Source organism: Bufo bufo, chromosome 6 (genome assembly GCF_905171765.1).
Source record: "Bufo bufo chromosome 6, aBufBuf1.1, whole genome shotgun sequence".
Lineage (NCBI taxonomy): Eukaryota > Metazoa > Chordata > Amphibia > Anura > Bufonidae > Bufo > Bufo bufo.
The window spans coordinates 412,489,058-412,515,452 of NC_053394.1; the positions used below are offsets into that span (position 1 = coordinate 412,489,058).

A 26,395-nucleotide genomic window follows, 5' to 3' on the forward strand; every position below is an offset into this window, starting at 1 on the left:
TCTCTGCCATGCTAACCCTGCCCTCAGAGGAGCTGGCCGTGACACAGCTGCGTTGGCGACCTCTTGCTCCTCCTCTGCCTTCGCCTTGGGCTTCCACTTGTTCCCCTGTGACATTTGGGAATGCTCTCAGTAGCGCGTCTACCAACGTGCGCTTGTACTCGCGCATCTTACTATCACGCTCCAGTGTAGGAAGTAAGGTGGGCACATTGTCTTTGTACCGGGGATCCAGCAGGGTGGCAACCCAGTAGTCCGCACACGTTAAAATGGGGGCAACTCTGCTGTCGTTGCGCAGGCACTGCAGCATGTAGTCGCTCATGTGTGCCAGGCTGCCCAGAGGTAAGGACAAGCTGTCCTCTGTGGGAGGCGTATCGTCATCGTCCTGTGTTTCTTCCCAGCCACGCACCAGTGATGGGCCCGAGCTGCTTTGGGTGCCACCCCGCTGTGAACATGCTTCATCCTCATCCTCCTCCACCTCATCCTCGTCCTCCAGTAGTGGGCCCTGTCTGGCCACATTTGTACCTGGCCTCTGCTGTTGCAAAAAACCTCCCTCTGAGTCACTTCGAAGAGACTGGCCTGAAAGTGCTAAAAATGACCCCTCTTCCTCCTCTTCCTCCATCGCACTAAGTGTTTTCTCAAGGAGACATAGAAGTGGTATTGTAACGCTGATAACGGCGTCATCGCCACTGGCCATGTTGGTGGAGAACTCGAAACAGCGCAACAGGGCACACAGGTCTCGCATGGAGGCCCAGTCATTGGTGGTGAAGTGGGGCTGCTCGCACAGTCTGTCCAGCATATGCAAGGTGGAGTTCCACCTGGTGGGCACGTCGCATATGAGGCGGTGAGCGGGAAGGCCGAAGTTACGCTGTAGCGCAGACAGGCGAGCAGCGGCAGGGTGTGAACGCCGGAAGCGCGAACAGACGGCCCGCACTTTATGCATCAGCTCTGACATGTCGGGGTAGTTGCGAATGAACTTCTGCACCACCAAATTCAGCACATGCGCCAGGCAAGGGATGTGCGTCAAACTGGCTAGTCCCAGAGCTGCAACGAGATTTCGCCCATTATCGCACACCACCAGGCTGGGCTTGAGGCTCACCGGCAGCAACCACTCGTCGGTCTGTTGTTCTATACCCCGCCACAACTCCTGTGCGGTGTGGGACCTGTCCCCCAAACATATGAGTTTCAGAACGGCCTGCTGACGTTTACCCCGGGATGTGCTGAAGTTGGTGGTGAAGGTGTGTGGCTGATTGGATGAGCAGGTGGAAGAAGAGGAGGAGGAAGCTGAGTAGGAGGAGGAGGAGACAGGAGGCAAAGAATGTTGCCCTGCAATCCTTGGCGGCGGAAGGACGTGCGCCAAACAGCTCTCCGCCTGGGGCCCAGCCGCCACTACATTTACCCAGTGTGCAGTTAGGGAGATATAGCGTCCCTAGCCGTGCTTACTGGTCCACGTATCTGTGATTAGGTGGACCTTGCCACAGATGGCGTTGCGCAGTGCACACTTGATTTTATCGGACACTTGGTTGTGCAGGGAAGGCACGGCTCTCTTGGAGAAGTAGTGCCGGCTGGGAACAACATACTGTGGGACAGCAAGCGACATGAGCTGTTTGAAGCTGTGTGTGTCCACCAGCCTAAATGACAGCATTTCATAGGCCAGTAGTTTAGAAATGCTGGCATTCAGGGCCAGGGATCGAGGGTGGCTAGGTGGGAATTTACGCTTTCTCTCAAATGTTTGTGAGATGGAGAGCTGAACGCTGCCGTGTGACATGTTTGAGATGCTTGGTGACACAGGTGGTGGTGTTGGTGGTACATCCCATGTTTTGCTGGGCGGCAGGTGCCATCGTTCCTCCAGAGGCGGAGGAAGAGGCCGAGGCGGCGGCAGCAGAAGAGGTAGCAGGGGGAGCCTGAGTGACTTCCTTGTTTTTAAGGTGTTTACTCCACTGCAGTTCATGCAGGTGCCTGGTCATGCAGGTTGTGCTAAGGTTCAGAACGTTAATGCCTCGCTTCAGGCTCTGATGGCACAGCGTGCAAACCACTCGGGTCTTGTCGTCAGCACATTGTTTGAAGAAGTGCCATGCCAGGGAACTCCTTGAAGCTGCCTTTGGGTTGCTCGGTCCCAGATGGCGGCGGTCAGTAGCAGGCGGAGTCTCTTGGCGGCGGGTGTTCTGATTTTGCCCACTGCTCCCTCTTTTGCTACGCTGTTGGCTCGGTCTCACCACTGCCTCTTCCTCCGAACTCTGAAAGTCAGTGGCACGACCTTCATTCCATGTGGGGTCTAGGACATCATCGTCCCCTGCATCGTCTTCCACCCAGTCTTGATCCCTGACCTCCTGTTCAGTCTGCACACTGCAGAAAGACGCAGCAGTTGGCACCTGTGTTTCGTCATCATCAGAGACGTGCTGAGGTGGTATTCCCATGTCCTCATCATCAGGAAAAATAAGTGGTTGTGCGTTAGTGCATTCTATCTCTTCCACCCCTGGGGAAGGGCTAGGTGGATGCCCTTGGGAAACCCTGGCAGCAGAGTCTTCAAACAGCATAAGAGACTGCTGCATAACTTGAGGCTCAGACAGTTTCCCTGATATGCATGGGGGTGATGTGACAGACTGATGGGCTTGGTTTTCATGCGCCATCTCTGCGCTTTCTGCAGAAGACTGGGTGGGAGATAATGTGAACGTGCTGGATGCACTGTCGGCCACCCAATTGACTAATGCCTGTACCTGCTCAGGCCTTACCATCCTTAGAACGGCATTGGGCCCCACCAAATATGGCTGTAAATTCTGGCGGCTACTGGGACCTGAGGTAGTTGGTACACTAGGACGTGTGGCTGTGGCAGAACGGCCACGTCCTCTCCCAGCACCAGAGGGTCCACTAACACCACCACGACCATGTCCATGTCCACGTCCGCGTCCCTTACTAGTTGTTTTCCTCATTGCTACCGTTAACCACAATAGGAAAAATATTATTCGGGCCAATGTATTGAATTCAAATTCAGGCCTTTTTTTACAGACACCTAACACTGTCTGGCTATCTATTTAGGTACCGTATTACACTAATACAGGAACACAAGTAATGACAGATTTGGTTGAATATAAATGTGATGCCTATTTTTTACGCGCTGTGTGACAGATATACCTTTAATCACAGAACTAGACTTGTATCTGCACGGTAGCTTGTATGTTAAGTTTTTCAGAATGACACTATCAGCACCTTGAATCTAAGATATCCTTTTTGGGATAGATTTAAAATAGGCCTGATAAAGCAGAAACTACTTATTTATGAGAATGGCAAATTTGGGAATAGTTTTTCAACCCAGAACAAAAACTGTGCTTTTACGGTCACTACAAATAATTTGACCAGCTAAAACAGTACAGATTTGGTTGAATATAAATGTCAGGCCTATTTTTTAGGCGCTGGGTGACAGGCTCAACTTGCCCCTGATGTAGTATATGGCCAAAAAATAACCACACTATTGATGGTTAAATGCACTTGGGTGACACAGGCTCAGCCTGCACCTGATGTAGTATATGGCCAAAAAATAACCACACTGTTAATGGTTAAATGCACTTGGGTGACAGGCTCAGCCTGCACCTGATATAGTATATGGCCAAAAAATATCCACACTGTTGATGGTTAAATGCACTTGGGTGACACAGGCTCAGCCTGCACCTGATGTAGGATATAGCACAAAATAACCACACTATTGATGGTTAAATGCACTTGGTGATAGCTTGTGCTGGCGCACCACAAGCCACAAGATGGCCGCCGATCACCCCAGAAAAAAGTGATATAAAAACGCTCTGGGCAGCCTAAAAAAAGTGAGCAATTGAATATCAGCACTTCAATGATCCACAGCTGGAGATCGATCACTGAATTAAGTCTTTTGGAGGAGTTAATCTGCCTAATCTCGCCCTAACGTCGCAGCAGCAACCTCTCCCTATGCTTGAATCAGCAGAGTGACGTGCAGCGCTACGTGACCCAAGCTTATATAGAGGCTGGGTCACATGCTGCACTGGCCAATCACAGCCATGCCAATAGTAGGCAAGGCTGTGATGGCCTCTTGGGGCAAGTAGTATGACGCTTGTTGATTGGCTGCTTTGCAGCCTTTCAAAAAGCGCCAAGAAAGCGCCGAACACCGAACCCGAACTTTTACGAAAATGTTCGGGTTCGGGTCCATGTCACGGACACCCCAAAATTCGGTACGAACCCGAACTATACAGTTTGGGTTCGCTCATCCCTACCTATCATGCTTTACATTGCAATGTTTTTTCCCCCTACAACATTGTATATAAAAAAATTAACTCGTATTTGTTTTAAATTTTTATGGGGCTCCTCTATGGAAAAACTAAAACGTGATTTTATGTATAGGAAAAAAGACAATGGTGGTAAGGATGTTCCAAATCTTTTTAATTTCTTTTATATTAAGTATTTCTGTTTCTGTTTTAGAATGTACAAGTCCAATGGCATTTTTAGTTATTTTTTAAAGTATGCAGCGGGTATGATTTTTAAGAGATGGTTCCGGCTTTCTCTAAATACTCCGGTACTCTTGTGTCCCCCTAAACACTATGCGGTCTTGGAGAAAACAGTCAGGCTTTTACGACTCCATGAGATAGAGCCTGACATTTTGGGGGACCAGAGGAAGGTGTCAGTATGGTGTCGAAGAAACGAAGAGGTAGTGGCAGTTTCAAACTTCTCTCAGGACAGATACAAAAAGGTATGGTGAAACGTGTATGGCAAATTTCTGGCAAATGTTCATAAGGATCTGTCCTGGGCAATCGCACACCAGTGCCTCCCAACGCGAGAGTTTCAACACAGGCGAGGGCTGGTGGCAAGAGCCAGATGTCCAAGAAATAGGTGTGGGGATGACGAAACAGTACTACACCTATTTTGGAACTGCCACTATGCTCAGGAGATTTGGAAGAAGGCTGGACCTCTTTTTAAGTGGATATGTGGTCTTAAAGATTTTAATTATGAATATGTTTTATATGGGCTTTTTACATGTCCAACCTGCAAGCAACAAGAAATTTGTTGGATGATTATCAATTGTTTTAAAAATGCCATATGGAAATCTAGAAATATTTTATTATTTAAACATGACAACATTGACGTTTTAAATTGTATAAAGGTTGCTTTAAGTGAATTATACATTTATTTTCTGAGAGATAAAAAAGAACTAGGGTCAAAAAAAGCTAATTCCCTATGGTGTCTGTCAATATGGAACACAATTATTTTATAATGTATTTAAAATTGTATTTATAATTTTATATTTTTAGATTTGTATTTATTCTACTTTGTATGTACAACCTTTTGTTTTAATAAAATTGTGTTGAAACCTTATCTGTTCTTATCAGTCTGCCTTTTCTTGCCGGCCCAGGTCCTTGTGGGTACCCCCTGCACTCTGCCTTTGAGCATCGTTGATTAAATTCAGCTTCAGCTCACTGCTGCTATTGGGTGTAGGGCTATTCCCCAGGGAACAAGAGTGCTCTGGTCTCTGACCTCCTCTTGGCCTGTGGCTTAATAGTCTTGGTGTACGACGTTAGACAGTGCTTACTTGGATCTAGACAGCCCCGAACACGACAACTGGAAGACCTTCTCCGACTGCGATCCAGGAGAAGACTTTGAGAAAACTCGACGAGGAACCCCGACGACGAGGACTGAAGACTCCGGCCTCGGGGGGCCCCGACGAGGAAAAGAGGCTCGGCGAAGCCCTTCCCCGGAAGAAGCACCGCCCTTCCCCGGAAGAAGCTCAGCCCAGCAGACTTTCCAGGGAGAGGAAGGAAGGAAGAAGGAAGAAGCCATGGCCTCTACCTCAACCTCCAAGCCTCCCAAGAAGAAGACCGCAGAAGGAAGGAAGGCCACGGCAGAGGCCCTCCAGGACCCTTCAGCCTCCACTTCATCGGCTGCAGACCCGGTGGCACCCGCCCCTCCGAAGCAACAGGACGGCCAGAAGCCCGGTCCCCTCCCCTGGAGCCCTGGATGAGGCAGACGGTCGTCCTGAAGCTGAAGGAAGTGGACGGGAGGGCACCGGACATGAGCCAAGATGTGTTCGGCAAGAAGATGGTCCTGGAGCAGGGATTTGCCAAGCCGGAAGTGACGAGCATCCACTCCCTCTTCGCTGGGATTTTCTGGATAACCTTCGCTTCCGTGACCATCTGCAAGAGGTACTGGGAGATGGTGAAAGCCGCACAGCCGGACTCCCCCTTTCGACGCTTTGTGGGCAGCTGCCCAGTCCAGAGAGAAGAAAGGAGAGTGACCGTAGCCATGCGGAACCCACACATCACAGGCAAGGATATCGTCACCTACCTGAAGCGCTTCTGTACCGTGATGAGGGACCCCACCCACATCCTGGACGGAAACGGCTTCTGGACCGGCAAGTGGTCAGTCATCGTCCGCCTGAACAGGGATTCCACAGACCCGGATGGCGTGCAACACCTGCCCCCGACTTTCTCGCTGGGCAACTCCCAAGCGCTCGTCTACTACCCCGACATGCCACAGACCTGCAGGAAATGTGGCAAGAAGGGGCACAGGCTGAGCGACTGCAAGGAAGTGGCCTGCTGGATCTGTTGAGTGACAGGGCACGAAACCCAGGACTGCCCTAAGAGGACGGCTTGCAACCTGTGCGGACTGGCTTCGCACATCTACAAGGACTGCCCACAAAGAGAGCGCACCTGGGCAGCGGTCGCAGCCAGAGCACCGGCCAGCGGGAATCCCACCACAACCGCACCTCCGGCAGCAACAAGACCCAAAGCGAAGGAGTCCAAAAAGAAGGAGGGTAAGCAGACACCTGCCCTAGGCCATGCTTCTGTTCCCCCCCTCCCGCCCCGTAGTCACCACCACTGAGGATTCCCTTATCCAACTGCCCATTACCTCAGTGATACCCTCCACCGCCCCAAGCCCAACCCACCCCAGTGTCACCACTGCAGCAACACTAACCACTCCTCCAGCTGCTGCAGCCCTCTCTTTGGAGGATTTACCCCCTCTTGACTCCCCAGAGGTCAGGAAAGGAAAGAGGAAGGGGAGGGACAGCTCCATCGCTGACCACTCCAAAAAGAAGATGGTTGTGGTAGAGGAAAGGGCCCCATCCAACAAAGAGAAAACAGAGCAGCAGACGGAAGAACCGGTGGCCACTAACGAGGACCCCCAACAGCAAATCCTCCACCCCCCTGTTAGCCTCGACGAGACCGAGGTGGAGGAAATAGTGGCCAACAGAGCAACTGCCGACCCGATACGGCTACAGATAACCCTAGAGGAGATCATAGCCAACTTTGCGCTGTTGCAGGGACAACCCACAGACAGCGGACAAGAAATAGAGAAACCGCCGGACGACCGGAGTGGTAACTAAGATGTATCGTTTCCGCTAACCTTTTTCTTTCCCTTACATGATGGCAAATTTTAACCTTTTTTCCATCAATGTTAGGAGCATCAGGGACAGGTTCAGACGTCAGACGGTACTAACCTTTCTTACTTCACAGTTCGCCGATGTGTTTATGTTACAGGAGTGTACTTTGCCCCCCTCTAGGTCATACAACCATCTGGCCAGGGAGTGGTCCCACAGCCCCTCCTACTGGTACGGTGGTGGCGACTGCAAGTCGGCCGGGGTTGCCATAATCCTCAGGGGAAACGCGTTCACACTTGACTCCGTCCAGGAGCTCGTCTGCGGCAGACTACTTGTCGTAGACGGCTCCTGGGCTGGAGAGCCGGTTAGGCTCATCAACGTGTACGCCTCCCCTGACAAAGGTGAGCGACTGGAGCTCTTCCAGGCCCTCCGACTGCAACTCGCTACCACTAGGACCGTAGTGATGGCCGGGGATTTCAACTGCCCGATCGAGGAGGATGGACGCAGCTCCGGGACGTCAAGCAAGCTTGACGTCACTTCCAAACTGCTCATTGAGATGGTGACCGAAGCGCGTCTGCAGGACGTTGTGGGTTCCATGGGGAACGGCTCCGTTAACTATACGTGGAGCCGACCCAATGGCTCACTCCGCTCCCGAAACGACTTTGTGTTTACCTCTCGGGCAGTCAGGCAGTGTAGGCACTCTATGGTCCCTTGCTTCTTATCTGATCACAGGGCCATTCAGGTCCAGTGCACCCTAGGCACCGGGTTCCCCCCGGGCCGTGGGTCCTGTAAACTGAACTGCGCCCTGCTGAATGGCGAGGACGTGCTTGCGGAACTTAGGGAGGTCTACATAGCCTGGCGGAATGGCAAATGCTTGTTCCAACAGACTAGTGACTGGTGGGAGTATGTTAAAGTCCAGTTTCATTGTTTCTTTCAGGCCAAGCAACAACATCAGGCGTGTGAGAAGAAGAGGGCCTTCAGAGCGCTGCAGCGAGAGCTGCGGTCCCTGCAAGACCTTCACCGGTGCGGCTGGAACGTTAGGCGGGAGCTTGAAGAGGCCAAAAAGAACCTGAAAAGGCACTTTGAGGAGGAATCCAAGCAAATCGTCTTCCGTTCCAAAGTGGAAAACCTGGAGAGGGATGAGAAGTGTAACTCGTTCTTTTTCAGGAAACTCCACGCCGGTCACACGCCCCTGAACGAACTTCGAGACAAAGACGGCAACATGCGTTCGGGGAAGGAGGAAGTAATGGGAGTCGTCACAGACTACTACAGCGACCTCTACTCCCTGAAGAACACCGACCAGACGGCCGCCGATAAATTCCTGTCAGGTATCACTAACCACCTTGACCCTGCAGGTACGGAGGCAATGGACGACCCTCTGACGGTGGGGGAGGTGCTCTCTGCCGCTAGATCCTTTAGGTCCGGCAGGACCCCGGGCAGTGACGGCCTCCCAGCGGAGCTCTATGTAGCGCTGGGGGACCTGATCTGTCCGGACCTGCTGGAACTCTATGAGGAGATGGTGGTGGAGGGTAGGATGCCCCCATCGTTGAGGGAAGGAATGATCACGATCCTGTATAAGCAGAAGGGGGAGAGATGTGACCTGAAAAACTGGCGTCCCTTCTCTCTCCTGAACGTGGACTACAAGATCCTCGCCAAGGTGCTAGCCAACCGGCTGAAGGTCGTCATCGGCAGAATCATACACCCGGACCAGACTTGCGGCATTCCCGGCCGCAGGATCGCAGACAGCTTCGCTCTCATGAGAGACATGGTACACTACATCAAGGACCGCCGCGTACATGCGGCCCTGGTCAGCCTGGACCAGGAGAAGGCCTTTGACAGAGTGTCTCATGCGTTCATGGGCAGGGCTTTGCACAGGCTGGGTCTAGGCAGGAGGTTCTGTTCGTTTGTTGACCTGATGTATTTTGACATTTGCAGCACGGTGTTGGTGAACGGCTGGAAGACTGATCCCTTTTCGGTACGCTCCGGGGTCAGACAAGGCTGCCCTCTTTCACCTCTCCTTTTTGTTTGTGTTATAGAATCCTTCGTGGAGTCTGTCCGGCAGAATGGAGAGATCAGAGGGATCACCGCACCAGGACCTGTACATGGATGATGTGACCGTGCTCGCTGTACATGGATGATGTGACCGTCTTCTGCGCTGATCGGCGTTCGGTGACTGCACTCGTCCAGACCTGCGAGGAGTTCGGACAAGCTTCAGGGGCCAAAGTCAACTGCGGCAATTCAGAAGCCATGCTCTTCGGGGACTGGCAACTGGCCTCTTCTGCCCCCTTCCCATTTACCATCAAATCGGGCTTCATCAAAATTCTGGGAGTCTGGTTCGGGAAGGAAGGCGCAGCCCTCAAGTCTTGGGAAGAACGCTTGGCCAAAGTAAACCAAAGAATCGGACTGTGGAGCATTAGACACCTCACGATTGAAGGTAAAGCACTCGTCCTGCGAAATGAAGTTTTGCCTGTGCTACAATACACTGCACAGGCATGGCCCCCTCTTGCCACCGTTTCCAGGGCCATCACCAGGACAGTACTGAATCAAAAATCAAATGAGATGTCGCACTCGAAAAAATGGACCCCAAATCGGTGCACCTGTGTATTGATACCACTCACTCAATGCAATAGGTAAATATTAAATAGTGTAACAGGGCACTCAAGAAATCGTGACCATGTGGTACAGTTTGATATCTTTATTACTATTGTGAATAATGTTACTCAAACAAATCAATTGTAATAATCGATAGATGAATCGATAAAATATTTGACAATATTGGATAAAAATAGTCGATTTACACAAGGGCTCAGAATAATATAGTGCAAATATCAGCAGTCATAAAATGCAATCTCAAATTTAAATGTTCAGTCCAAATTTGGTATATACATCTGGGTATTGGTGCAGTCCAATCAAATATTGTTATGCCCCACTTCCAATTGCAGCAGCGTCCCGCTGAAAATGATGTAGATAGCGGCGTCCCGCTATATAATTACTTGCAAGTAAAATTTACCTTATATCAACCGAAAGTTCTCCAGACTTTAGACTTTGGATCCTCTCCTCTCCTCAGAAGTGTCTATGACACAATGTATCAAGAGGTTTTCTTAGACGACTCTGTGTTTCTGTTAAATTTAACTGCCAAGTCCACCAGATCTCAATCTGTTGGTGGAAAGTCTGCAATGGCGTTTGTGGCAGAGATGTTCCGTCAAAGGAGGCTTCCAAATGTAGTCTGTAACTCGGTCGATTTGGGGTACTTTGTTCCTTCAGTATACAGATAGGGGGTGTAGCACCAGACGCGTTTCGGGGTCCAAGTTATTGCCCCTTCCTCAGTGGTATGCAGCACCCCTATCAATACTTCTCTTATATACTATGTCTTCTATGGACTCATTGGACACACCCTTAAACATCAGATCCTGTTTTTCAATCAGCCTAGGTAACCAAAATTGCTGTTTGGACTTGCTCTCAAAATAGCAGTTTTTGGAGTGGTGTTTTTTAGTACTTAACAATATGCTATATTCATATAGTTACACCTACTGATATAACTTAAGCTTATCTTTCTCCTAGACCAAAAAACGCATGGTCACCCCATGCGTTTTTGATGCGGTTTCCATGCGTTATTTCGTTTTTTTTTATTATTCTTTCCCATTCAGCAAGCACTTAACATGGTTTATACATAAATATTAATCATAAATGGTACCCCTCTTATATACTATATCTTCTATGAACTCATTGGGCACCAAATCCTGTTTTTCAATCAGCCCAGGTGACCAAAATTGCTGTTTGAACTTGCTCTCAAAATGAGTTTTTGAAGTAGTGTTTTCTAGTACTTAGCAATATGCTATATTCATATAATTACACCTACTGATATAACTTAAGCTTATCTTTCTCCTAGACCAAAAAACGCATGGTCACCCCATGCGTTTTTGATGCGGTTTCCATGCGTTTTTTCGTTTTTTTTATTATTCTTTCCCATTCAGCAAGCACTTAACATGGTTTATACATAAATATTAATCATAAATGGTACCCCTCTTATATACTATATCTTCTATGAACTCATTGGGCACCAAATCCTGTTTTTCAATCAGCCCAGGTGACCAAAATTGCTGTTTGAACTTGCTCTCAAAATGACAGTTTTTGAAGTAGTGTTTTCTAGTACTTAGCAATATGCTATATTCATATAATTACACCTACTGATATAACTTAAGCTTATCTTTCTCCTAGACCAAAAAACGCAAGGTCACCCCATGAGTTTTTGATGCGGTTTCCATGCGTTGTTTCCGTTTTTTTTTTTTATTTGTTTTTTTTATTCTTTCCCATTCAGCAAGCACTTAACATAGTTTATACATAAATATTAATCATAAATAGTAATAATAAGTGAGGGGCGCAAGTTTACATATAAAACATTCTATGGACTCCAGTAATAAATGTTCTTACAAATTTTAAAATGATGAAGGAGGTGAGATGAGATAAAAAGCAAAATAAAATCGATTTTATTTTGCTTTTTATCTCATCTCACCTCCTTCATCATTTTAAAATTTGTAAGAACATTTATTACTGGAGTCCATAGAATGTTTTATATGTAAACTCGTGCCCCTCACTTATTATTACTATTTATGATTAATATTTATGTATAAACTATGTTAAGTGCTTGCTGAATGGGAAAGAATAAAAAACAAAACAAAAAAAAAACAGAAAAAACGCATGGAAACCGCATCAAAAACGCATGGGGTGACCATGCGTTTTTTGGTCTAGGAGAAAGATAAGCTTAAGTTATATCAGTAGGTGTAATTATATGAATATAGAATATTGCTAAGTACTAGAAAACACTACTTCAAAAACTCATTTTGAGAGCAAGTTCAAACAGCAATTTTGGTCACCTGGGCTGATTGAAAAACAGGATTTGGTGCCCAATGAGTTCATAGAGGATATAGTATATAAGAGGGGTACCATTTATGATTAATATTTATGTATAAACCATGTTAAGTGCTTGCTGAATGGGAAAGAATAATAAAAAAAACGAAATAACGCATGGAAACCGCATCAAAAACGCATGGGGTGACCATGCGTTTTTTGGTCTAGGAGAAAGATAAGCTTAAGTTATATCAGTAGGTGTAACTATATGAATATAGCATATTGTTAAGTACTAGAAAACACCACTCCAAAAAATGCCATTTTGAGAGCAAGTCCAAACTGCAATTTTGGTTACCTGGGGTGATTGAAAAACAGGATCTGATGTTTAAGGGTGTGTCCAATGAGTCCATAGAAGACATAGTATATAAGAGGGGTATTGATAGGGGTGCTGCATACCACTGAGGAAGGGGCAATAACTTGGACCCCGAAACGCGTCTGGTGCTACACCCCCTATCTGTATACTGAAGGAACAAAGTACCCCAAATCGACCGAGTTACAGACTAAATTTGGAAGCCTCCTTTGACGGAACATCTCTGCCACAAACGCCATTGCAGACTTTCCACCAACAGATTGAGATCTGGTGGACTTGGCAGTTAAATTGAACAGAAACACAGAGTCGTCTAAGAAAACCTCTTGATACATTGTGTCATAGACACTTCTGAGGAGAGGAGAGGATCCAAAGTCTAAAGTCTGGAGAACTTTCGGTTGATAAAAGGTAAATTTTACTTGCAAGTAATTATATAGCGGGACGCCGCTATCTACTTCATTTTCAGCGGGACGCTGCTGCAATTGGAAGTGGGGCCTAACAATATTTGATTGGACTGCACCAATACCCAGATGTATATACCAAATTTGGACTGAACATTTAAATTTGAGATTGCATTTTATGACTGCTGATATTTGCACTATATTATTCTGAGCCCTTGTGTAAATCGACTATTTTTATCCAATATTGTCAAATATTTTATCGATTCATTTATCCAATATTGTCAAATATTTTATCGATTCATCTATCGATTATTACAATTGATTTGAGTAACATTATTCACAATAGTAATAAAGATATCAAACTGTACCACATGGTCACGATTTCTTGAGTGCCCTGTTACACTATTTAATAATCACCAGGACAGTGTTTCGCTTCATCTGGGGATCTAAGATGGACAGAGTAAAGCGAGCCATCATGTACAAAGAGCCCCGCAAGGGCGGAAAGGGCATACCGGACCTGCCCACTTTATTGCGGATCGCCTTTGTTTGTGACAGCGTTCGCCTGACTCTGAGAACTGCCAACGGCTCTGCGGGCAAGGCTATGTCTCGCTTTTTCCTCCTGCCCCTCTGGAGGGGTCTGCGCTGGGACAAGTGGGACAGCTCCATCCCTTACAACTGGCACGCTCCCTGGTTCTACGGGGACGTCGTCAGGTTTGTGAGGGAACACCAGCTGGAGGGCCTCAAACCCGACTTGTGGAAGCCAAAAACTATCCACAAACTCATCAGAGCAAAGGACGTGGTCGAGTCAATTCCAGGGATCCAGGACGACACAGTAGAGACAGTTTGGACTAATGTGTCGTCAAACAGGTTGACTAACGGGCATAAGGATTTGTCATGGATGGCCATTCAGGGCGGACTGCCAATCCGGTCATTCATGCATGCCCGTAACCTGTGCAAAACCCGGTACTGCCCCAGGTGCCCTTTCGTGGAGGAAACATCATACCACCTGTTTTGGGAGTGCCGCTTTGCACAGCGCCTGTTAGATGCCCTGGAACATGAACTCAAAGACTCGGTGCCCAGGAACAGCCTGCAATGCACTTCGGTGCTGTACGGACTATTTCCTGGGATTCATACTGTTGGAGCCATCCAGGAGGCCTGGCGCCTTATGAACTGTTTTAAGGACGCTATTTGGTTTGCTAGGAACCGGCTCATTCTCAGGAGGGAGAACAAGTCCGTCCTGGACTGCCGCAGACCTCTCCTTCCCACTCTCCCCCCGTTTGTATTTGTCTTCTCAATAAAGCTAAGGACATGTGATCCCCCCTCCCTACCCCCTCCTTCCCACCTCCCCTTCCCTCATCACTGTCTAAATGCTTTGTTGGAAGGTTTTGTGATTGAATAGGTATGCTAGTGTAGCATTCATTGCGATGTATAGGGTAGGTTAGCCTGTGCTTTACATAACAATGCCATGCTTGCAAAGACGATTGTAAGTAATTTATTATTTACTGATTCATGGCCTGTGCTGCGTCACAGTACTAATGTATGTATGTATGATGACTGATTGTAATAAAGACGTTTCAATCAAAAAATCTGTTCTTATCAGTTTAATATCTGATACGTCCCCTATCCGGGGACCATATATTAAATGGATTTTTCGAACAGGGAGATGGAAAAAGAGCTTGCTCTGTCCACTCCACGCATTGACCTGGTATTGCAGTACCTCCACGACCGGTGCACCCCTTCTAATCCAGTAAGAAAAACAGAATGAAATTGAAATTGATTGCAAGCATCCTTCCAGCAAGCAAGTGGAAAGTTGTGTGTGTCCTGCCTCCTTCAGGAGTCTGCACTTCAGCTTCTCCTCTGTCTGCCCAGTCAGTGCAGTGCTGCTTTTTGCATATAATACCTGCATCTAGTCTGTCAATCTCCTAATAGCATCAGCTGTTGGTTAGTTCCAGCACCAAGCAAGCAACCCAGCCAGCCAGTCTCCTCACACCCTAGATCCAATTATTAGTTAATTGGCTTATCACCTGTTTTCTGTTTGGCGTGCTTTGGCACCAGGAATTGCGTGCGAAGAAAAGGCGTGTCCAAAAGTTGCGGGTGGGCGGAGCTATGCAGATAGCGAACAGGAAGAGGAGCATGCTGGTGATTTCTGAGCGTAGGACGCACGCACGTTTTGCCGGTTTGTGAGAGAAAGAAGCCTCCCGGACTGTGTTTGGGTCTGGGGTCTGTAGTCTATTGCCTTCAGAAGTGCTCTGCATTGGGGACCATCGGCCTGTACTGCGAACCCTTTCGGCTAAGATCAAGTGTATTTATACAGGAGATCTTAGCTGAGAGGTGTCTGGGGTACCCGGCGCTCGGCCTTAGTGGAAGGTGCAGGTTTATAGCCTGCACTGGAAGCTCTTCTGCTATAGGGTAGCCGGCTTACTCCCCAGACAACGGGTTGCGATCCCCGTTACCCCTAGAGGTCCCAGGACAGCTAGGGGAGCACATTGTTTCATTACTTTCTAGTGAGAAACAAAAGCGCCAAAAGTCCATCTATGGCAGACAACCCAGGAGTCGGAGGAGGAGGAGGAGTCGGAGGAGGAGGAGGAGTCGGAGGAGGAGGAGGGGTCGGAGGAGGAGGAGGAGGAGGAGGAGGAGGGGTCGGAGGAGTCGGAGGAGGAGGAGGGGTCGGAGGAGTCGGAGGAGGAGGAGGAGTCGGAGGAGGAGGAGGAGTCGGAGGAGGAGGAGGAACATTTACCACGGTGGAGAAGAAGAAGAAAAGCGGAAAGAAGGAAGAACCCCAGAGGAAGAATTCTAAAGATGACGGAGCTAGAAGAAGAGAAGGAGCAAGAAGAGAAGAATCCCGAGGAGGAACCGAAAGCCTGAGAGAGAATGCATCCAGGCAAAAAGGAAGAAGAAGAACAACAGATCCCGGAGTATGCCAAAATCAAAGATACGATACGCCTATACGTGACAGAAAAGAAGGAAAGGGAGTACAATTTGGAATATTTAGTAAAGGAAGTCTTGTATGGTGTCTTTGGTATACAAAAGCATGAGATCTTGGCCATACAAGACTATCCTAGGCGTCGGGTGTATGATGTGACATTCACCCAAAATGGTATTTTTAAAAGTGTTTTAGCCAAAATTCCAGCAAGTTTAAATGACAAAAGGTTAGATGGTCTTAAAATATATGAGCATGAATGCGATGAGTCACTAACTATTACTATAAAAATGTACTCCCCTTTCGCTGATGTTAATGTTATTTCTGCCTTTTTAGCTTCATATTTTAAAAAGATGATTGCTTTTAGAAAAATCTTCAATACTGCCGGGATCTGGACATCAAAATGGCTATTCAAAGTCATCGGTTGCCGTGATCCCAAACATCCAGGAGGCATCATCTTACCCCCTGCCCGTTTTAAATTGGGAGACATGGTAGGAGACATGTTTTTTTTCTAGAATACCACCATTCTGTAGAAATTGTAAATTATACGGTCATTATACTGAAACTTGTGAGAGCACCTGTAAAAATTGTGGCAGCACGGAACACGAGACGAGAGAATGTGCCACAGGTAAAAGATGTTACGCATGTACAAAATTCGGCCATCTCTCCCGTGACTGTCCTTTTAAATCTGATTTTAGGGCACAGCCAAGACAGCAGAAGCAGCCAGGGGAACAGGCGGATCCACAAAGCGAGAAGGAAAAGAGTGAACAAGCTGAACCACAACCCAAAGGAGAGGAGCCAGAGCGTATGGATACCTCGAGCAGGCCCCCCCAACCAGGTGAACCAAAGGAGAAGCGAAATAAGCGAAAGTCCAGTGATCAGCGGACAGACAAAACCCTTCCACCAGGAGGGGAAAATAAGAGCGGACTGGATGATGCTGATCCGCCTGGCTCGCACTCGGTCCCTGGGCCCAGCACTACGGAGGATCCGGGTGGGGCTGCGGCGTCCAAAAGAAGTAGAAGTTGGGCAGGGGTGGTAAAGGGTGACCCAAAGGAGACGCCAACTGGGGGACCAGTGGCAGATCCCGAGGGCACTCTACAAGGTCTCTTTCCTCACCCAAGTGGTGGGGTGGAGGCCACTAATACCATCCCTGAGACTGATATGAATGTGACCTCGGCCCCGGAAAGGGAGAGGAATGACGCTGCGGCCCTGATACCTGACGCTACCCACGTAGGTTCGGTTTGGGAATACGCTCCGGAGAAAGTGCTGGGAAGTGAGGGGGGCCAGCTGAGCGATGGTAGCTCCTCTCCGACCGGCACAATGGACTCCGTAACATCTGGGGTGTTAGGTGGTGAAGAGAGCGGTGACGAGTACCCTGGTATTGCTGATGCTGTCTGAAGCTGTGCCCAGGTAAGAAAATGAAAACTCCCCTTTTAATCTTTTATTATGGCTATTTTAGAAGGTATTTCTCTTAACACCAGGAGCGTGCACTCGAAATCTAGAAGAGTTGCCCTTTTTAATTATTTATCAATTTTATCAGCTTCTGTGTTTTTTTTACAAGAATGCTGCATCCCCCACAGACAAAACTATAATAAATATAAAACAGACTGGAAGGACGGACCTTCAGTGTGGTCAGGGTCCAGAGGGGGTGTAGCTATTTTATTCAAGGGAAATATTTTAATAGACCATATTAACGAGATTTTACTGGGGAGAATTTTATCAGTTAAAGCTTTTATTGATGGTATTAGATGGCAGTTTTTAAATTTTTATGGTTTTACAGATAAAAAGGAAAGAATCGAAATGTTAGAGATTTTACCCCTTTTTATAAATGATTCTGAACCATTGATTTTAGCAGGAGATTTTAACTGTATTTTAAGAGGTGAATGCCGGTTCTCCAACGCAGTAAGCCGGAACTATGACAGATCCTCCTCTCTGCTTAAAAATATAGTCATAGATTTCAGGCTCACTGACGTTTTTAAAAAGTGTAATAGTAATTTATCTGAAGAGGCCGGCGTCACTTGGAGTAACGCAAATTGCAAATCGAGAATTGATTTTATCTTCTACTCTTATCAAGTACTGCCTTTTTATTGTGAGCTTTTAACTAATATTTTTTCTGATCACAAATTTTTATCTTTTAAGGTACAGTTTGGTGGTAAGTGTAAAAAGAAAAAAACATGGAAACTAAATGTCTCTCTTTTAAAAGATCTAAAAGGTTTTATCTGATTTTATTACATTTTATAAGCGCTGCAGACAGGAAAAAAAAAACAGAATGCCAATCACCGAATGGTGGGAGGCAATGAAGGGGAAAATAAGATCCTTTTTTATTGACGTAGGTAAAATGAAAGCTCGGGAGAAAAGAGAGTTTTATGATTTCTTAAATTCCCGTCTGCAGACGCAATATAAGCTCCGAGATCTGGGTATTGATATGAAAAAAGAAATTTTAGAGTGCAAAAAAGAAATTTCACGGTGCCTGGAGCAGAAAGGTAAGGAAATCATGTTTCGTTCCAAAGTTAAACACCTTGAGGAGAATGAAACCTGCTCCAGGTACTTTTTTAAGAAAATTCAAGTCAAACGTACCCAGATTGAGGAGCTTGGGGGAGAAAAAAATATACAAGGTATTTTAAAGAAGGCACATGATTTTTATTCAGATCTATTTAATGAAAAGAAGATAGACAAATCTTTTATGAAAGACTCACTGAATGGGATTGAGAATATTTTAGACCTTGACTCTCAAAGATTTTTATTACAGGACATTACGGAACAAGAAATTTTAGAAACAATCAAAAGTTTTAAGAAGGAGAAAGTGCCTGGCCCCAATGGTATACCCATTGAGTTTTATATTACTTTTTATGGCATTTTAAAAGAGGACTTGTTTTATCTTTTTAAGGAGGTTTTTAGGTCCAAGGTTCTCCCGGGCTCCTGGAGGAAAGGCGAGGTTTCACTACTGTACAAAAAAGGTGACAAGAGCGACATCAGAAACTGGCGGCCCATTACCCTTTTGTGCTGTGACTACAAAATAATGGCGAAACTATGCGCAAATAAGTTGAAAAAAATAATTAATAAAATTACCCATCAGAACCAGGTCTGCGGGGTGCCCGGGAGAAGTATCTGGAATAATTTAAACCTTTTAAAAGATATTATCAATAATATTAACGAAAGAAACGGGAAAGTTGCCATTTTATCTTTAGATTTTGAGAAAGCTTTTGACCGTGTGTCACATTTTTATCTTTTTCAGGTTTTAAAGAAAATGGGTATACCAGAGCGGTTGTACAATCTTTGAGAGCCTTTTATGACCATTGCACCAGTAAGATTTTAATTAATGGTTTTAAGACTCAGGATGTCTTTTTAAAGTCGGGAGTGAAACAGGGGTGTCCCCTGTCCCCACTACTTTTTATTTGCGCCCTAGAGCCTCTTTTAATACAGATAAGGAAAAATAAGTTGATATGCGGAGTCCCCCTGCCGGGCAGGGGTGGACTAGAGGTAAAAAGTAGTGGGGTACATGGACGATGTTGCGGTAATTTGTAGGGACACCCCTGCAATTCAGAAAGCCTCCAAACAAGTAGAGCATTTTTGCTGTGGCTCCGGTTTTAAAATCAATTTTAATAAAAGTAACGTTTTAAATATCGGAGATATGGTTTTAAATGATATTGACATTCCTGAGTCTGAGTCAGTTAAGATTTTAGGAATCACCTTCAGTGAGTCGAATGATGGCCTCAGGAATAAGGATGCGGCAACCGAAAAAATAAATAAAAAATTATGTATGTGGAGTTTAAGGAAGCTGACGATGGAGGGAAAGGTTTTAATTATTAAAATGATAATTTTACCGATTTTACTGTATTTAAGTATGGTGTTCCCTCCATCTGACCGTGTTTTTAAGAAAATTAATAAAGCATGTTTTAATTTTTTCTGGGGTTCGAAGATGGACAAACTACAAAGAACCACGGTAATGCTTCCAAAATATAAAGGGGGAAAGGATTACCCAGATATTAAAACTATTCTTTTAATTAAATATTTTAGCTTCTGTTTTAATACCCTTTTTAATGATAACTATTGGTCTTATTTTATGCGTTACAATACTGGATATTTTATGAGGAAGAATGGTTGGTTTGAGACGGTTTTAAACTCTCCATATTCATTTAATCTATCCGGTTCTTATAAGATTTTAGAAAAAGTAACGAATTCTTTTAATTTAAGCCAAAAAAGGGTAGATATTTTAAAAAACAGTAAAGTAATTTTAAAGGAAATTGAGAATGAAAAGTTGATATCCCCTATTAAGAATTTGTGAAACCAGAGTTAAGCAAATATGGAAAGACACAAATATTAATTATCTTTTTAATTCACAGAAGGACCTGGCCTGGAGCTGCGTACACGAGTGTCTTCCATGCCGGGCATTCCAGCACCGAAGAGGACTAGCGAGCACCGCGGAGTGTCCCAGGGGAGCATGCATCCAACTGCTCGGCCTTAAGAGCGGACCCTGGTTGATAGCCAGGGTCTTAACTTTTGCTGCTATAGGGCAGGAGGCTTAGTCCCCAGGCAACGAGAAGCGATCACCTCTGTCACTGCACATAGCTGCAGGGGGCAGTCTACAGGATTTGTAGAAAAGACTTGGATTGAAGTTCCTGTGAGAAGATTGGAACATGGATTTTGCTGGAAAAAGGAATTGTCTGCTGTTTATCTGCAAAAGAGACCCTGCAAAGTACTGGAATGAAGAGTACATATTGGATCTACTGGAACAATATGGAGGCATCACAAAAGAAGAAGTATTCTGTATGCAACAAGTCAGTAAGAAAATAACTTTTGATGTGACTTTGTTATCTGAGCAGAAATGTTTAGATTTCTTTATGGTATGGAATGAAGAGGTTATTTTGTCAAAAGAAATAGAAGTATTGGTTTCTGGTATTAGTAAGGCAAGGAAACTTGTAATTGCCATGGATGATCCTTTTATGGAAACCAAGGAAATTAAGAAGTTCCTGGAAAGTCATGGACTGATTGTGAGATTTGAAAATAACTTTTTGAATGCTGTGGGTATATGGAATGGCAAGAGGAGGTTTTTTGTTTGGCAGAAGGATGGAGGAGAAGTTTTCTCTTCTGGAAAAGTAAATGTAAATGAGAAAAAAGGTTATTGTTATTGGGAGTCTGAAAGAAAGGTAGAGCAAGTGAAAATAAAAGAAGAATGTTTGGAAGAAATTGAGAAAAGGAAAGATCAAGTGAGAGTTGATGTTGGTGAAGTGGAAAAGTCTAAGCAAGTTAAGTATGAAGGTGACCTGCACAAGAAAGAAGATAAGGTTGTTTTGGAAATGTCAAAAGAGGAAGAAATTAATGATTTGGTGATGGGAAAAAAGATTCCTTCGTTCGAGGATACATTGAGATCCTTGTTGGAAGAAAAGGAGAAGAAAGGTGTTATGAAAGAGGTGGACTATCTAGTATGGGAGAAGGTTCAGAAGAAGGATAGAAGAAAAGAGAAACTTCAGCTAAAAAATAACGGGGCTGGATAAGCTTACGTTATGGGGTTGAAGAGTGGGTTTAAGTAAAAGAAAGTTTTGTGTATTTAAGTAAGAAAAATTATGTTAGAAGAAGATTAGTTATTTTTGTTATGTTTGTTTTTTATGTTTGTTTTGTTATGAATAAGAAAATATGAATAAAAAGAAAAAAATAATGTTGATTCGAATGATGAGGCGTAAGACATATAGGTATATAGTACAAATATGACGCGTCCTCTGACGCATCAACTAAAAAATCTGTTCTTATCAGTTTAATATCTGATACGTCCCCTATCTGGGGACCATATATTAAATGGATTTTTCGAACAGGGAGATGGAAAAAGAGCTTGCTCTGTCCACTCCACGCATTGACCTGGTATTGCAGTACCTCCAGGACCGGTGCACCCCTTCTAATCCAGTATGAAAAACAGAATAAAATTGATTGCAAGCATCCTTCCAGCAAGCAAGTGGAAAGTTGTGTGTGTCCTGCCTCCTTCAGCTTCTCCTCTGTCTGCCCAGTCAGTGCAGTGCTGCTTTTTGCATAAATACCTGCATCTAGTCTGTCAATCTCCTAATTGCATCAGCTGTTGGTTAGTTCCAGCACCAAGCAACCCAGCCAGCCAGTCTCCTCACACCCTGGATCCAATTAAGACTGATGATTGTTTAATTGGCTTATCACCTGAATGAAGTGTTTGGACCTCCACGTTTGATTTGGGCCTGTTGTGCACACCTGGGAGGGCTGCTGAGTTGTCCCTGGCAGGCAATTGACCCTTTTTCTTTAAAGTTGGCTGGATGTAACCATTTAGCTTTTCCAGTGCTTCAATAAATGAGTAAAGTTTGCCTGTGTCTCCCTCTTGTGGATCTTTTGAACTGGATTACTTGGAGGCTAAAAAGTAGCCCAGCACTTCCTATGCAGCTGGACCTACCTTGCCTGGGCAATGGACGGAACACTGCACGTGTCACAAGAGCCTTGTCAGGTCAAGAGGTGAAAGAGGTCAAGTAAGGTCAGGTATTGGATGACATCACAAGGGCCCTGATGGAACACTCAACAATGGGGCCGTGACATCACAATCAACAATGCTGTATACCTTTTTTTTTTTTTTTTCACAACTTCTCCTCCATTCACTCCTGTTTTCATTTTTACTACTGCTTGGCGTGCTTTGGCACCAGGAATTTCGTGCAAAGAAAAGGCGTGTCCAACAGTGGTGGGAGGAACTATGCAGATGGCGAACACGAAGAGGAGCATTCTGGTGATTTCTGAGCGTAGGATGCACGTTTTTTCCTGTTTTGTGAGAGAGCAAGAAGCCTCCCGGACTGTGGCTATGGCTGGGGCCTGTAGGCAGTTGCCTTGAGAAGTGCTCAGCATTGGCGATAAGCGGCCCCGTTGTCGAGGCCGATCGGGTTATCGCTTCTCGGCCTTTTGGCTAAGATCTAGTGTCTTAGTCAGAGGTGGTGGTGAGGGGCACCGGTTTATAGCCGGTGTCTTACCTCCCTGCTGCTATAGGGGAGCGGCCTAGTCCCAAATCCCCTGAGAGCGATCGCTTTGTGCATTCTTCGTGGAATGGATTGCCAAGGAGTCAGAAATACTCTCCGTTTCCTGGTACAGCCAGCATTCGTGGGCCTGATTGGACGTCAGACGATGGTCGAGGATGTGATTGTCAATGCCCTGAACCTGGATTTTTCCTACATCTTATGCCTCCAAGGCTTTCCAAAGGTGGGTCGTTTTGATCTTACTCTGGCTGAAGAAGGAATTTGCTATGATGTGTATGAAAAAATCAAAGCCTTAAAGATGGAAAGCCCGGTTACCATCCTGCATAAATTTGAAGTGTTTCCAGCGTATTTGATGGAGGAAAGGGCACTAACTGTCCACTTGTTTAACCCTTTTACCCCATTGGACTTAGTCCGTGCCTTCCTCCTGCAATTTGCAACCTCGGTCCGAGGCCCCCAGAAGCTGTTTGATAAATGGGGATTAGCGACGGGGAAACACCGTTTTTGGGTGAGACTCTCCCCTGAGGCGGGTGGAATTGGTGGGGTCAAGCATCCTCCTGCCAACTTTTCAATATGTGGACACAGAGGCTTTCTCTACTATGAAGGCCAGCCCAAATATTGCCGACAGTGCTTTAAGTTCGGACATGTGGCAGACGAATGCACCTTTGTTAAGTGTTGCCGAAACTGCGGAGAAGCAGGGCATGAGGCGGGTGGTTGCGTCAAAGCCCGCAGATGTGATGTGTGTGGGAAGCTTGGACATTCTTTAAGGACTGCCCAAAAGTCCTGATTCAGGGGCGTTCCTACTCTGAGGCTCTCTGGAGAACCACAAGGCTGGTGGAGAAGAGGTGGAGGCCAAGCCGGCCGGACGGTAATTATACTGAAACTCAGGAGGAGTCTGGGTCTCAAGCTGATGGGAATCAACCATCAGGATCCCAAGCGGTAGCTGATGATGATGTACAGGAGAGCTTGGAGGGTGTATTGGAGCTATTGGAGGCTAGTCAGCAAGGGCAAGTGGCCCAAGCCCCTCTAGTCTCCGATACTGTGCAGGAGAACTTGGAGGGTGAGGTGGAGCTGATGGAGGCTAGTGGGGGAATTCAGCAAGGGCAAGTGGCCCAAGCCCCTCTGGTCTTCTCAGAAATGCCTAGCATACCGGAGGGGTCCGGAGACCCTACCTTTCATTTTGGGCAGGAAGATGGTGGCGAGGATAGGTGGGAAGGTGTAGCTGGGAGATCTAAAAAGAAGAGGGCAAAGAGGGACACACCTTCAGAAGAATCGGGGGATGAACCCATCCCTTGAGGGCAACATCTGGCAGTGTCCCCTGGAATTTCAACAGAGAACTCTTTTGCGGTATTGGGTGAGATGTTGAGTCCTGTGAGTGGAGCCTCCTCTCCCTACTTGGATCCAGAAGCGGTTGAGCAACTATGGGACGCTATGCTGATGCCACCTAACACGTGATTGTTTTGCTTTTCTGTCCTAATATTTAACCTCTAAGTTTTCCATTTCGTCCCTCAATGTGAGGGTTTTCAGGGATAAGTCTAGAAGGGCTGCTATTTTAGAATATCTTGCTACTAAATCATGTGATTGTTTTTGTTTGCAGGAATGCGGTTTGAAAGAGGTCCCAAAAAAATCTGAGTGGGCACATGGGGAATCTATCTGGTCAACCTCCTCATGCAATAAGAATGACGGGGTGGGGATTTTGTTTAAAAGTAAAAATTTTGTTATTGACCATTATATTATTATTGAGCCGGGTAGGTGCATTATGGTTTACGTTAAATTTAAGGGTGTAATGTTTAGAATTATTAATGTTTATGCGCCCGCAGATAGGAATCAAAGAAAAGTTTTGTTTGATAAATTACAATTTTATTTACCAGGTAGAGTGCCAAGTATGGTGGTTGGTGACATCAACTGCCACCTTGAAGGTGCTAAGACGGATAGCACAAGTAAGGTATTCCTACAAAGTATGTCAAATAATACTTTAAAAGATGTAGTGAAGGTTTGTAAAATTGAGCCGATTCCGGCAACGTACCATGCTGATAGGGGTGGTATTCATTCCAGATTAGATTACCTTTTTGTTTCTAGCAATTTTGTAGTTAAAAATTATTCCCAAGAAAAAAATGGGATTTTCAGATCATGAATGTGTTAAATGTGAATTAGAGTTAGAGGGAGTGAGAAAGTCGGGTAGAGGGTTATGGAAAATGAATGTTAGTATGTTGGATGATGTAGAGGTGAAAAAGGAATTTAAAAGAATGTATGATATACAATGTTTGAGAAAGAATGAGTATGGGTGTATTTTGGATTTGTGGGATGGGATGAAGGAAAAGGTGAGAGTGTTCTTTAGGAGAATGGGGTATAAATGGGCAGCGAGAAAGAGGAAGAAGTATGATAGGTCTAATATGAGACTAGAATTTTTGTATAACCTAAGGGATTTAGGGTATGAGGTGGATGAAGATTTGCGTGCTGAAAGGAAAGTAATGAGCGATCTATTGCGAGAAAGGGGTAAACAAATAATTTATCAGGCTAAGTTGGATGTCATTGAGAAAGATGAATGTTGCTCCAGGTTTTTCTTTAAAAAAATAGTTAATGCTAGGAAAGATATAGTGAGTGTGAAAGATGTGAATGGGGTGGAAGTGTGTGGGGAAGGAGTGAAAGAGGTCATAGAAGAGTTCTATGAAGAGTTGTATAGGGAAAAGGGGAGAGATGAAAGCTTAGAGGAGGATGTGTTAGGGGCATTAAAAAGTAGCATAGGGCAAGAGGAGGGGGTGGGATTAGATAGTGATTTATCTGAAGAAGAAGTTAGGTGGGTTATTGGTAACATGGCAAAAAGTAAAACCCCAGGTAGGGATGGTATCCCTATAGAATTCTATCTTAAGTATTGGGATGTAATAGGGAAAGATCTGTTTGAAGTGTATAAGTATATGTGGATGAATGGTAAAATTAGTGATTCAATAAAAGAGGGTGTGGTAGTGTTATTTTTTAAGATAGGTGTGAAGTGTGATTTGCGCAATTGGAGGCCAAGCACGTTGCTGAATGCGGACTACAAGGGGTATGCAAGGTTGCTAGCGAAAAGAATGAGTGGAGTGATTGGGAAAGTAGTGCGAGAGGAACAAGTGTGTGGAGTGCCTGGGAGATGTATAGCTGGTAATTTGAGTTTGTTGAGAGATATCATTTGGGATGGCTTACAGAGAGATAGGAGTGTGAATGTTTTTTCTATTGATTTTGAGAAAGCCTTTGATAGGCTTTCACATCATTTTTTGTTTAAGGTATTAGAGAGAATGGGTTTTCCGAATGTATTGGTTAGAGCGGTGAAAAGTTTATATCATGGTATTGGGAGTCGTGTGCTGGTGAATGGGTATGAAAGCAATAGGATCAGAGTTAAGTCAGAGTTAAGTCAAGAGTAAGACATGGGTGCGCGCTTTCGCCGGTAGCCTTTATCTGTGCTATTGAACCATTATTGTCTATGATTAGGGGCCAACCGAATGATGCTGATCCGCCTAGCCCGCACTCGGTCCCTGGGCAGCCGGTCGGTACCAGGGAAGATCCGGGTGGAGCTGCGGCTTCTAAACG

The 26,395-nt window shown here is 45.6% G+C and overlaps 2 non-coding genes across 2 annotated transcripts; both read left to right on the plus strand.

The window, feature by feature from the left end:
- The first annotated feature begins 14,493 nt into the window (after nt 1–14,493).
- On the plus strand, nt 14,494–14,682 carry LOC121006428. Its single transcript, XR_005780273.1, has one exon. It is a non-coding gene; the product is annotated as a U2 spliceosomal RNA (small nuclear RNA).
- A 6,884-nt stretch (nt 14,683–21,566) lies between these two features.
- Nucleotides 21,567–21,753, plus strand: LOC121006360. The gene has a single exon (XR_005780215.1). It is a non-coding gene; the product is annotated as a U2 spliceosomal RNA (small nuclear RNA).
- Nucleotides 21,754–26,395: the final 4,642 nt, after the last annotated feature.